The following is a 14,121-nucleotide window of genomic DNA, read 5'->3' as shown; positions in this document are numbered from 1 at the left end:
AAGCAAGGGATTTAGCCACTCCGAAGCGAGCTCTGTCTTATTGGGACCTAGAGCATGTTTCTTTTGTGAGACTGGCACACCGCATGGTTGATTTTTCCCTTTTTGCAAGAGCTATTTTGGTGATGTGCTCTGGGTGACATCCAAGTTTTCGACGACAAGCTGAGCCACAAGAGCCTTCGGTAGTGAGCAGCAGGCTAAGGCAAGGGGCTTTATGCCCAGGATGAGTGACAGACCCCACGAAGGATCCTCTCTCTTGGTCATGTTGTGACCGTTAAGACAGGTCGGAGCAGAAGTGGAAGAGGACAGTGGTCACCTCAGTGACAGCCTCAGAGCCCCAAGCCCGTTCTGGCTGTGGCTTCATCCAGCTGGGTTGTTAGAGCTGCCTTTTCTTTCTTTCTTTCTTTCTTTCTTTCTTTCTTTCTTTCTTTCTTTCTTTCTTTCTTTCTTTCTTTCTTCCTTCCTTCCTTCCTTCCTTCCTTCCTTCCTTCCTTCCTTCCTTCCTTTCTTTCTTTCCTTCTTTTAAGGCTCTTAGATTCTGATTAGGAATTTTCTTAGGCCCTCTTGAGAATAAAGATAAATCTGACCTTCTTGTATTCCCAAGGGCTGTACAATTCTCCCCCTGTCTATTTCCAGACCAACGTGGAGCTTCCTGGTTGGATTCCATCTGTCCAGTCTGGGGAATGGTCACGTGGAAACAACCAGCAAACACAACTGTGCTATTCTTTTTTACCTTCCAGACTTCGACTTCAAATAACCCTTTAGCCTCTGGGTCTCCACTAACTGGCAGGGTGACCTGGGCCCATTCCTTCCTGTTAGGAGTGAATGATCTCCAAGGCTCCCTCTGGCTCCGTCTCTATGGTGGGTGTCTGCCTGTTCTGTCATGGTAATCACATCTAGTGGGAGATGCAGACTTATCTGTAGACTTCTTTTTCCTCTGCCATCGTCATTTGTGTTCCTCCGGACATGCAGAGAGTTCAAATGACGGTCTCCTTTCGTAGTATACGTAAAACATAAATTGCTACAGAAGTTTCTCCAGCACCACAGTGACCTTCAGTCATGGTGTTTCTACAAAACAGTTGAATTCTCTAAATAAAAATCGGAGACATCTTTCTAAGAGATTTCCTCCTTTACACACTTGAAAACTGTGAAATAACAGTTTATTCCTTGTTAAAATCTTTATAGGAGATGGTGGGCTTTTAGATTTTCTACACCGTACGTGTTTGCCGTGTGCTTTTTAAAAGCTCTTGGTTGATAGAGTTGTGACCAATAAATGTGTTTTATGCCCCAGTTGTAAATGTGTGGGTGTGGTGTTTTATCTGAGTAGAATGGATTCTCTTTCCCCGCCTTGCCAACGCTGAATTCAGTTGGACTTGAGGACGGATACAGGCAAGGAAACTGCAGCAGAATCGTGAGCATTGCAGATTCTCATACTGAAGAGCCCGGCCTTTTAGATGCCCTGCATGAGAGACAAGACAAAACAGAAGGCAGGGGCAGAGCTGAACGAAAAGCACAGATGTGCCGGATGAAATAAGAGCAGAGAACAGGAAGAGGAAACAAGACAGGAAGCTGCCGTGGTCAAAATAAGAGTGAAACTTGTTAGTTACAGAAATGTTCAAAAACTGGTAGAAAAATTGATAGATTCCAAATCAAAGGAATCATTGCTATGGGTACGGGGTTTCTTTTTGGGTGATGAAATGTTTTAAAATTCGACTATGGTGATGGCCACACAACTCTGCAGATACACTAAAAACTCCTACACGCCTCTCTTCAAGTGGGTGGATTTTACGATATGTGAGTTGTACTTCAATAAAGCTGTTTTATACACACGAGTCGGTCATCCGCTTGGCAAAATAAGGGAAGAAGCAAAAAACTAAATTCCTTTTTTTGTGTGTGTCAGCAGTAAAATCGCCTCCCTTTGATGTCAGCATTTTGGATGACAGAGTTTTCGCCTTGATTTTTGAGACCTGGTGGTGTTTCCGGTGTTATCAAAACAGGTGTTTTCAATACTCTTAAAATATTTTATCGGATAAAGAACATGCTGGTTTATTATTGTGTAAAAACACTGCTTGACTTTAACTTTTCCCAGTATTTTATTAATACTGTGGCTAATAATAAATATTGTCATATAAAACCCATCAACATTTATTGACCACCTACAATGTACCAGATACAGAGCTAGGAGAGTTTATGTACATTATGACATTTAACTCTTAAAATAGCCGTGTGAGATCAGTACTATTTTTATCCCATAAAAAAATTGGGGTTAAGAGGGGCTAAGAACTTTGCTTGAGACAACCCTCATGTTGGGGGTGGAGCTCAGATAGGATGCCAGGTCCTCTGGCCAGAGCCCATGCTTTGGATGTAGGGCTCGGGAGCCCTGGGGCGTCCACCATCCCCATCACTAACTTGTGTGACTTTGGGTAAGTGACCTTATACTCTTCACCTATGGAAGAAAAGGTGGGACATGATTACTAAGATTCTTGGTGGGTCCCTCTACCGGCGATTCTTTTCGCAAGCTGTCTACATTTCTGAATGCCGCGCCCCCACACCCCCACCACAATCCACCCACACATAGACCCAATAGACACAGGGGCCATTCTCAGCACTGGAACAGTCGTGAGCACCAATTGTGAGATGGCAAAATGTTGTGGCCGGCATTAGCAGGACAGAGGAAGAAAGTTTCATTAAGTGGACCGATATTTGTGGTCCAAGTTAAACATTTAAAATGTTATATTAAGAACACCTATGTAGCTGAAAAGCTTGATTTTTTTTTTCTTTTTTTGGTAGCTGTGACTGCATGGGGCACTAGTTGGGGGAAAGGTCGTTTCTCCCAACCATGTGTTTTTTTAAGTTCATTTTATTTCTCACATGTGTATATGTATATGTGTGTTTGCAAGCACCTTTTAAAATTTTTCGTCATGAAATTGCCACATGTTCCAAATTTAAGAAGAAATGTCTCCGGTTTGATGTCTCCTTCCCTGCCTTCTCCAGTCTATCAGCAACATCTCTAAAAACTCTAGAGAGAAAGGCAATTTGATCTTTAGTTTGGCCTGGCATTGACATTTTATGTGTGATGCTAAAATAATGGAAGGCTGTCATCTATCTTACGTTGGTTGACTCTATAAGAGTGGGATCATATAGGGGCGCCTGGGTGGCGCAGTCGGTTAAGCGTCCGACTTCAGCCAGGTCACGATCTCACGGTCCGTGAGTTCGAGCCCCGCGTCAGGCTCTGGGCTGATGGCTCAGAGCCTGGAGCCTGTTTCCAATTCTGTGTCTCCCTCTCTCTCTGTCCCTCCCCCGTTCATGCTCTGTCTCTCTCTGTCCCAAAAAATAAAATAAACGTTGAAAAAAAAAAAATTAAAAAAAAAAAAAAAGTGGGATCATATAATTTGTCATCTGAAATTCACTTAATTTTAAAATAACATTGAATTCCTAAACATAGAATGTTAAGTCATATTAAATAATTTCAGTGGGATTTGCAGAAGGGTTTATATATTACGTACATAAATGGAGACATTGATGGGAAGATACATAGTCATTACTGTTATTGAAATAATACCCAAATCAAGGGAGATTTAAATCACTGGGAATCAAAGCAAATGTGATTCATTTGGGAACTGCCTATACTTTTACGGACGAGTTTGATTTTTATTTTGAATAGTAGGTAGGTGATTGAACTCAGTGCCATCATTATGACAAATAAACGCAGGAGATGGGACGTACGTTTCTGTAGCAAGCCGCCTACCGTGTCAAACTGAGACACAAGCATAGCCAGGCCTTCAAAGCAGTTCCAAAGGAAGCAGAGGGCAAAGTTAAATTGCAAGAAGCAACTAAGGACCTCTTGCGGTCTGTCAGAGGTAAGGTCAAGGACAACAGAAGTAGGGAAACATTGAAAAGGAAGGGAGGACGCTGGGAGGAGGAACAGCCCCAGGGAAGAGACAGACGTCTTACCATCATACACTTCCCGTTAAAGGAATGTTCACATTCTACTCCACGGTGTGTCCCTGTCCCAGAGGGTCTTCTTCTCAGTAACAGATGACAGCAACGCATCTGGTGCTGCCTAAGAGAGGTGTGATCTCGGAAATGGTATTCCTTGGGAGGAAGGTCACGTCCTCTCGTTGGCCGCTGGCTGGTGATGTGAAGGAGTGATTCCTGCATGAACAGCCCACATGTTCTTAGCCCTACCAGGCCACTATGATTAGGACCTTTGCTATTGCCTGATTACTGTCATGACTCCACTCTGACCTAGTCAGCTAGACAGTTGCAGATCTTAGCTGAAAATCATGGGAGACCCTGAAAGCCCTCTCTGCCCCCATCGCTGTGCCAAGTTGACAGATGATACGATAGCAATGACTGCAAAGATCAAATAGGCAAATGAAAACAGAATGGTAAAGTCGCGTTTGTTCAAATCTCCATAGGCATTGGGATCTTTACAACTATCTGTTTCCACTGTTACTGTTGAGAGTTCCGTGAACCAAACCATCAGGATGATTTGGCCACAGAGCTGAGTTTAGATGTTTAGATGACAGAGTTTATGCAAAGCAGCGTGCCCTACTGGTCAATTGTGGCCAGAGAAAATGCTTTTCATAAGGAACTGTTGACATTGAACTTTTGAATCGCTCTGAAGCTGTTACCACATCCTTTTGGCCTGGCTCTATTGCAGGGTTTATTTCCTTTTCCACATCTTGATAGGCTTAGAAACCGCCCCGGGGCCATTATTTCAAAGGAGAAATTTCTCTTCCATCCTGCCCGTGATTTCTCTTTGCTCTGGGCTCTAGTTTTTGTGAAGCAGGGATGCAGTGGCTTCAGTCTGATCCTCTATCTGGGGTATGTAATGTGTTTTCTGCTAATTCACAGAGTTCCATCAGGGATAGTCTCTGCCAGGATTATTTGGCAAGAGTCCACTGAAGAATTACTTTCAGCTTTGTTTGTGGTTACTAGAGTCCATTGGAATTTCCTGCATTTCCCAGCGATTCAAAGATTCTCATGGAGGGGTGGAGGCTGGGGCTGCAAGGTGTGTTTCTGCCAGTAAATGCAAGAAGTCCGGGTGCTGCGTGGAGGTAGAGGTTCAGGGGCCGGTTCTTGTGAACATCTTCCCAGTTAATTGGACGATCTTGACCAAGCACTGACTTGGTGAAAAGCACCAAGGCGCGGGACCCGTGTGCTCCCCTCTCTGGGCCCATAACTAGAGAACTATCTCATTGGAGAGAGAGGGAAGCAAGTGTCTCCAGAGCAGCACCAGCCCGGAGCTTTGGCCCTGGACTTGCCTGGCTTTAGCAGTGAAAGCTCCCGTCCTGGGAAGCCCCCCTCAGTCACAGGCAAAGTGGGACACCGTGGGCAGGAAGGCAGAATAGTTCACGGCCCTGGTGTTGAGGGCACAGCTAGCCGTTCTGTCCACCTTTGGGAGGGACAACAGGGAGGCATTTTATTTAAAAAATGCTCCAGGGCTACCTGGGGCTCAGTCAGTTAAGCGTCTGACTTCGACTCGGGTCGTGATCTCATGGTTCGTGAGTTCGAGCCTCACATCGGGCTCTCTGCTGTGAGTACAGAGCCTGCTTCGGATCCTCTGTCCCCGCTCTCTCTCTGCCCTTCCCCCACTCACTCTTTCTCTCTCTCTCAAAAATAAACAGTAAAAAAATTGTTTTAAATGCTTCAGAGATTAGCTTTTAAACTAATTTTTGGAAAATGAATCTCCAACTTAGCTGTGTATCCTATGATACTCTGAAATTTCTCAGTCTCTATGTTCAATGTGAATGATGGTCTTAAAGATTCTGGAAGGTCTCTGTACCTTTGAGTGAGATTTTGTTGTGAGTTCTTCTTAATGCACTGTCTTGTTTGAGTGGCCTCAAAACTAACGACAGTGAATATTCCCGAAGAGCCTGGGTCCTGTGGAGAGTGTCGTGTGTATATGTGACTGTGACTGTCTTTTCTGGGCTTCAGTTTCTCTTTCTTCAAGGAGAAATTATTTTCTTCTATAATGGATTTCTAAAATACTTTTAATGAAGGGGTGCTTAGACACTGGAACTTTTGGAACTGAAGTTATACTTAGAAATCTGAAATGTTATAAGGGAAGGGAAGCAAAAATAATATAAAAACAGGGAGGGGGACAAAACAGAAGAGACTCTTCAATTTAGAGAACAAACAGAGGGTTGCTGGAGGAGTTGTGAGAGGGGGGATGGGCTAAATGGGGAAGGGGCGTTAAGGAATCTACTCCTGAAATCATTGTTGCACTATATGCTAACTAACTTTGATGTAAATTAGTAAATAAATAAATTATTAAAAAAAAAGAAATCTGAAATGTCGGGAAATACCCTAAACTTTACATAAACTTTACCGTAGGTTTTTTTTTTTTTTTACTTTTCATCATTCTTTATTTTTTTTTTCAATATATGAAGTTTATTGTCAAATTGGTTTCCATTTTACTGTAGGTTTTTACTTTGTTTTTTCTGCCCTTTACTTGTTAAATATATATTTTATATATAAACAATAACATAATAATTAACATAATACTTATATTAGTATAAATATATAAACATAGCTATATAAATAATATAATTATTAATAACTATATATATATATATATATATCCAAATCTTATTTTTTATGCCTTATTCCCAAAAGAACCATATGTGGAATAACTCTCTGAGAGATTTGAGACTCTTAATTGTCACATGAAACTTAATCAAAATGAGAACTGAATATAAGAATATAAAATTTTGGGTATTCACTTACAATAATAAAATTCTCTCTCCTACACAGAAGTTCCACCGAGTGATAGAAACTAGCAATCGTTGATACTTTTACATCTTTGCCACCATTAAATGAGCACACTGAATCTTAAGACACAGTTTTTAAACTTGTTTTTTTTTTTATCCTCCCCACCCCAAGACCCTTGGCAGGTTTAACTTAGACTGAAGTTGAACTCCCCTCAATTGGAGTCTGGGGTTACATGACCACGATCAAATTGCTAAAGAAAACAGGAAGTTTCCCATGACAAGCATCTAACTTATTCTTTCCACAGTGACCATTCTTGAGACTAGGTTTAGAAAACCTCGAGACTGCTTGAAATCAATTCCTACTCCAGAGACTCGAGAAAGCCTTAGCCCGTCCACCAATATAGCCAATAATATAGCAAATAGAAATGTCAACCTCATGCTTGTTTTATTGTGGAGGCAAAAAACATCACACCTCCAGATACCACAAGAAGAAGAAAGGTGTTCATTTTCTTCCTTTACTTTGCTAGAAATCTTGCTGTCTTTCCCAGGATCCCTCTTGCAAACCTTACTTGACATCTCATTGGTCGAAACTGGGTCCCATGGGTCACCCCCAGGTACAGATATAGCTGGGAAAATGACTACTGACTTCCCATTCTCTCCAGCATTGTCTCTCAGTGGACTTTTTTGGGAAAGACTAGGATAGTAAATAGCTTAGTCAATAACTACTCAACTCCGTCACTGTTGTGCAAAAGTAGCCGTAGATAATTATAAATGAGTGAATGTGGCCGTGCTCCGATGAAACTTTATTATGGACGTGGAGTTTCAAATTTCATGTACTTTTCATGAAACCTTCTTTTGATCTTTCTTGAACCATTCGAAGGTGTGAAAATCATTTTTAGTTCGCAGGCTATATAAAAACAGGAAGCCGACCTGACTTGATTTGCGGACCCCAGGGGAGGGTGAGAACAGTTTGTGGGGGACACCGTATAGCTGCTGCAAATAGGCTCCGTACCTTGAATATAGAATATAGGAAAGTGATGACAAGCTCAACCTATCAAGCCTACCTTAATTTTCCTGATGTCAGCAAGCAAATTCTGCTTCCGAATCATGGTCTTTGTCATGAACACATTAAAGTCTACCAGATGCCTTTAACTCAGAAAGTCTGTATCGCTGATATTCTAGGTCAGGAGATCTTTATATATGTTTACATATTTTGTTTTAAATTGCCCTATAGTGACTGCAAAACTGGATCAGACCTACAGAGAAAACTCTAGAATGCAGTGTAGAACTGGAACCAGGTAATTATTAACACTGTAGCCCAGACATTTGCATAATTGCTCAAAGGTCTGTTTGTATGAGCTTCATGAAAATTCAGAAATAATGCTACCCTAGATAGTGGTTAAAACAGAAGAATGGTACATTAGATATGTTGATCTAATGATTATTCTTTTTGAAACTATTTATAACATGTTACCTGTTCGTTCCCTTAGAAACTCTCTGTCCTCTTTTGAACTTTACAGTTAATTTTATAATCATGTTGTGTGTATGTATTTGTATGTAAGTATAAAAGTATTATATACGTACATATATAGACATATATACATATGATATAACCTAGGCATGATATGTTATATATACTACATGTAATATATGCATATAATTATACATATATAATATGTACATACATATACATAATAAGCAGCACTCTCTCCCTCCTCATAAAAGAAATTTGAGTCACATTGCTGAAGGGTCTAGGGATTCAGGCGTGGATCCAGATGCTCACATGGTATCATCAGAACTCAGTCTGTCTCCATCTATCTTCTCTCCACTGTGTTGACTTCTCTGTCAGACTCCCTTCATGGTCATAAGACAGGCACCAACAACAGCAGGCACACATCCTACAAGATCAGCACTCCCAAAGGAGAAAGAACTCTTTTTCCTAGAATTGGGTCTCAGTTGAACTGATTTGGCTCATGTGTCCATCCCTGAATGCATCATTGTGGTCAAGGGGTGGGGGGGATATACTGACTTGCCTGGGCTCTGTGGTTGAGTGTCCCTTCCCTAGAGATGGGGACATTGTGGGGCTGGCTGGATTTCTAAACCACGTGGACAGGGAATAAAGGAAAGTGGGTCCCCAAAGGAAATCAGGGTGAATAGATTCTGGAAAGGCAAAAATAAGGGTCCATTATGGTGACATTAACATTTGATATTTAGGGGTGCCTTGGTGGTTCAGTCGGTTGAGCGTCCGACTTAGGCTCAGGTCATGATCTCATGGTTCATGAGTTCCAGCCCTGTGTTGGGCTCACTGATGTCAGCACGGAGCCCACTTGGATCCTCTGTCCCCCTCTCTCTCTTTCTGCCCCACCCCCCTCATGCTCTCTCTCTCTCTCTCTCTCTCTCAGAAATAAATAAACATTAAACAATTTTTTGACTTTTAACAAAGGAATTGGGAAAAGAATATGGAGACTTCCAGAGAATGAATGAGGAATGGGAAAAAACCATAGGAATGTGAGGAAAATGTTTTATAGGAAACTGGGCGTGGTCAGTGGTTCATCAGCTTGGCAAAGTATCAGAGAAATCTAGGTAGTTAAAAAACAAACAAAACAGATTTCTGTAATTTACCCCAGACTGACTGAAGCAGAATCTGGGAAGGTGGGGTCCAGGACTCTGTATCTTTTTAAATCTCCACCGGCAATAGATGTGCAGCTTATTCATAGACTTGTTTCGGGCACTACTGAATAGGGTCGTAGAGTATGGGCTAAGCTGCTGTAACAGAGAGACCGCAAACTACAGACGCCTGAAGACATTAATCTCTTTGTCATGTAATAGCTTGAAGGTGAACAGTCCAGGATGGTGGGTGGGTTTATTCAAAAACAAAGTTCCGGGGTGCCTGGGTGGCTCAGTCAGTTAAGCGACCAACTCTTGGTTTCAGCTCAGGTCATGATCTCATGGTTTCGTGAGTTCGAGCCCCGCATTGGGCTCCGAGCTGGCAGTGCGGAGCCTGCTTGGGATTCTCTCTCTCCCTCTCTCCCTGCCCCTCCCCTACTCATGCTGTTTCTGTCTCTCTCAAAATAAATAAATAAACTTAATTTAAAAAAATTAAAAAAAAAAAACCAACAAAGTGCCTTCCATTTTTTTCTCCACCATCCCCTCGGGTGTTGTCCTTGTCTGTACAGTTGACACTGGCTGCCACCCCGTTCACATTCTAGCCCACAGGGAAAACAGAGAGAGGGCGGAGAAGTGCCAAGTTGTCAAGGCCAACGTTCAGAAGTGCACACATGACTGCCACTTTCATGATATTGGTCTGAACTTAGTCCACATCGCACAGCAAGAGCAAGGGAAGCTGGAAAGTATAGTTTTTCTCTTGCCTGAGATATAAATGTGTATTTTTTTTCTTGTTTCCAAAAACAGACCCTCACATATATACATAAGTAGACAGGTGGATGTCCGCCCAGCTAAAATTGGACCCCTAAAAATTAAACATTTATTACTTTCAGTTAAATGTGACAAATTGAACGGCACAAGTCTTTATTGTTTTTCATGAAACTCCTCAAGTGAAAATAAAAATGATTAAAAAAAAATGTCAAAGAGAGCAGGGGAGGAGTAAGAGGAGAAAGTGATGTCAAAACTATTTCGCAAGATGGAAAACAGATGGACAAGTGGTAAGTGACTCGCCAGAACAGAAAAGGCAGAAACTTAATGCCAGAGAGAGTCGGGGGGAAGAGTCCTGTAAAAAGCAGGTGATTCCCATTGCAGGATCTCTGGAAGGCCAACCCATTGAGGGCACCAACTATTTGAAGTTGGGTGTGGAGGGGATCAAAACCAAAGAGGATCGTCACAAATCTCCTTAAGGAGAAGACTCACAGATTCCCTACCCTAAAGCCAGCAGCTCTTGCCCCTACCCGAGCAGAGCACAAGAGTTTTGCTCTTGGAAATTCTGGAGAAATTCTACACTCTGCGAATACCAGGCTCAGTAGAGAGAGATGGGGTGGTGAGGTGCCTTTAAAGCTGATTGAGCGACAGTCTCCATTTTGAATGGTAATTCCCATCACCCTCTTCCCACACTAGGTTCCCACTATCCTCAGTACCAACTTCCTATCACCCCCAATAGGAGAATAGATAATTCCTCTGTGGGGAAACCCACTAACCCAAGAGAGAAGACCCACAGATTCCAATTTATGTGGGTCTCCATCTGCCACAATCTACTGAAGCCCACCAACGAATAAATTATTTACATAGGGCTGCTGGTCAGCATTTTGGTGTCTGTAAGGAAGATTCAAGAAGCATCAGACATTTCAAGAATGCCTTCAACGGGAAATAGAACAAATAAGGAACATGAGAGAGAGGGAAACTTCAGAAAATTTACCTTTAGAGAGACAAGAGAAGAGTTTACAACAATAAAACAAGAACAGAACACTATGTACAGAAGAGCATTTAGAATGGAGAAAGTGACATAACTATAGAGAATAATGGGGGGAGGGGAGGACAAAAATAGGTGTGGGAATGTAAGAGGGAGCCAAATCCTCATACTGCTTAGAAGAGAGCCAGCAGATGAAGTCTCATTTTAAAAAAGCCAAGAAATAGCAATTTAAGCATGTAATTTAGAATGTAGGTATAAACAGGGGCCCCTGGGTGGCTCAGTTGGTTAAGTGTCTGACTTCTGTTCAGGTCATGATCTCATGGTTCATGGGTTTGAGCCCTGGATCGGGTTCTCTGCTGTCAGCTCAGAGCCCACTTTGGACCCTCTGTCTCCCTCTCTCTCTGCCCCTTGCATGCTCTCTATCTCTCTCTCAAAAATAAATAAACATTAAAAAAAAGAAAGAATGTAGATATACATACATAAAGGAGGGGCACTTGGGTGTCTCAGTTGGTTAAGCATCCGACTTTTGATGTCAGCTTAGGTCTTGATCTCAGGGTCATGAGTTCAAGCCCCGTGTTGGGCTCCATGCTGGGCATGAAGCCTACTTAAAAAAAAACAAAAATACATAAAGGAAAGGGCAAGTGAGTTGAAAATTATCAACTCTGGAAGTGGGAATGGAGGGTGGGGGAGGGGAGGCAGGGGCTGCTGCTTTTCATTATAAGCCAATACTTGGCTTGCTGATTTGATTTGCCAATCCATGCATATAGCAGAAAAATACATTCGCAGACTTTTATTAGTTTTAATATCATTCTAAAATATTTCGCATATACCTTAATTAAGAATGTTATTACTTCATATTGTCGAGACTACTTCTTCGCAAGAGGTGCACGAGATGTGTAAGAAGACTCTATGTGAAGTAATTAGTGAGAAGAGATACAGACAGACCAGGGGGAAGACGCAGTTTATGAGGGAGCTCACAGACTTAAGACATGAAGGCATTTGGAAGAGTCCAGAAACTTTCAGGAGGGAAAGTGAGAACTTCTATTTTAAGAAATCTGAGCAAACCATGATAGACCAAGCTGCCAAATATCTACAGAGAGTTGGCAGATGTTGTAGAACGCACAGATGCTCTGTTTTTAAAAATAATTTTGTTTGTATGTTTTAATAATCGGAAGTCATTTTGTTTGGATGATATTGGGAAATGAAGGCTTGTATTTCCCTTTAAGTTCTCACCAAAAGTGCTTTGCAGAGCAGTAAGTCAGACACTACAAATTGGCTTCTCAAAACCCCGCCTCCCTGACCGGCATCCCACTAAACAGGTCAGATACTTGCTTTCTCAATCTTACTCTAAGCTAAGAGTGCCCACGTGTTCCAGTTGTGGCCAATGAAATATGAGGGAGTCTGGTTAGGGGCTTCTGGGGAGTTCTTTTCTTCCTGATAAGGAGTTGGTGCACTGAGGGAGATTCCACATGATACCTTTGGACGATGTCATTTTGGAGCTCTCTGTGGCCATCTTGAAACCACAAGGGCAAGGCCAAAGGAATCTCCCAAGACACCAACCCAAAGCTCTGGCATCAACAAATGTTAAACCGATAGCAGTAACTGTCTAAGTCAAGTCTCCCTGTTATGCAAGCACAAAAAAGCCAAGGTGAATCTGTTATGCAAGAACGAAAAAGCCAAGTTTTCTGTTTTGTGCAACCAAAAGCATTCCTATTTTCATCATGGGTCCAAAATATGTCATTGTATTGTTTTTATAAATAATGTAATGTCCGTGATTAGGCAGTGTCCCCTGTGGTCATTGAGTGAAAGAAGGTAAAATGATTTACTCACATCAATATGATCATTCCATTCCATTTGTACACTTGTATGAAAGTTTAAAACAGCTTCTCAAGACGTGTGCCTTGACATACAGATATTGTAGGTGTGATGACATATTGATCCCCTCATCCCTGGGGGTTGCTTGGAGAGGCCTGGGGTGGTAGGAGTGGCCAGTACTGTGAGGGTCCCTGGGGCAGCGAGAACTCCTTCTAGGCTGCCTTATCCATTTACCCTCAATGCACTCATCAAATATAATCCTTAACCCTGAGTGCCATCGAGTGTAATGGGTCAGGGAACCATACTCTACAACTTGTGCGTAGCACTTATGTGTCCTGTCTCTCTTGGTCTTTGCAGGAGTGTTGTGCAGTTATTCTTAATCTCGTCCTCCAAAGGTAGAAGTTGAGTCCTTCGATAAGTTCGACATTTTAGGATTTAAAAAAGTCAGACATTGTACCACTACACAAAGAACTGTACCCTACAAAATTTGATTTTTAAATTTTAATCACCCATGCTGGGTTGAGCCATTTTCACCTTTATCTGTTGGTTCCCGTGACAGATGATCAGGAAGCATTTGCTGAGTACCTCCCATGTACATAAAGGCCTCAAAGAAGACCACGTTGACTGAAATTCCCTGAAAAACAAGCCAACAATAGGCAGAAATGAGAAAAGGGTTAAGCCTATTAGGTTTGCCTCTCAATTCTTACCGCATTGGACCTGTCCACAGGGCCTGATATCCTGTTGGTTTCCGTGGATAAAAGTTGCCTTAAATAGTGAAAGAGAGTAAAGTACAGAGGTGATGTATGGCCAGAAAGATGTAATACTCCCCTCCAGGTCTCTTAGCATTGGCACCCCCAAAGGAATATCATTATACGGGAAATAAAGTTTACTTGTTGACTTCAGTCCCAATTAAAAAAAAAAAAAAAAAAAGATAGTAGAGTGTTCCAATTCACACTGCCATTTGGTAGCTGAGTCAGAATCTGGAACTAGGTCTCCACTCACTCTATGCTGCAGAGAGAAGAGGCATACTTATCCCCAGCTCTCCAGTCTTATTTTATACTTCCCTCCAGAACTACCAGACAATAATGAACTTTGATTGCTGAGACGGGGTGGTGGGAGGAGGGAGCATTTAAAGTGGGGTGATGTGTTGGAAGGATGGTTTGGCAACCACAGGACTGAAAGCTCAGAGAAGGAGGGTGGTTCAGCCAACTCAAATCTCTTTATCTGTGG

At 42.1% G+C, this 14,121-nt stretch overlaps 1 protein-coding gene across 3 annotated transcripts in view; it reads left to right on the top strand.

Moving 5' to 3' along the window:
- The window catches only part of MOGAT1 (monoacylglycerol O-acyltransferase 1), a 116,971-nt gene that overhangs the window by 37,947 nt on the left and 64,903 nt on the right, over positions 1-14,121 (top strand). The window contains exon 7 of one of the 3 annotated variants that reach the window (XR_009254845.1): positions 634-1,285. The exons of the other annotated variants lie outside the window; for them this stretch is intronic. The gene's annotated coding sequence lies outside the window, so the exon portion shown is untranslated. Of the gene's footprint in view, positions 1-633; positions 1,286-14,121 lie in introns of those variants that run through there. 3 annotated transcript variants of the gene reach the window in all.

This window comes from Neofelis nebulosa, chromosome 2 (assembly GCF_028018385.1).
Source record: "Neofelis nebulosa isolate mNeoNeb1 chromosome 2, mNeoNeb1.pri, whole genome shotgun sequence".
Classification (NCBI taxonomy): domain Eukaryota; kingdom Metazoa; phylum Chordata; class Mammalia; order Carnivora; family Felidae; genus Neofelis; species Neofelis nebulosa.
The sequence above is the reverse complement of the archived record's forward strand: the minus strand, read 5'-3'. Positions and strand labels throughout refer to the sequence as shown.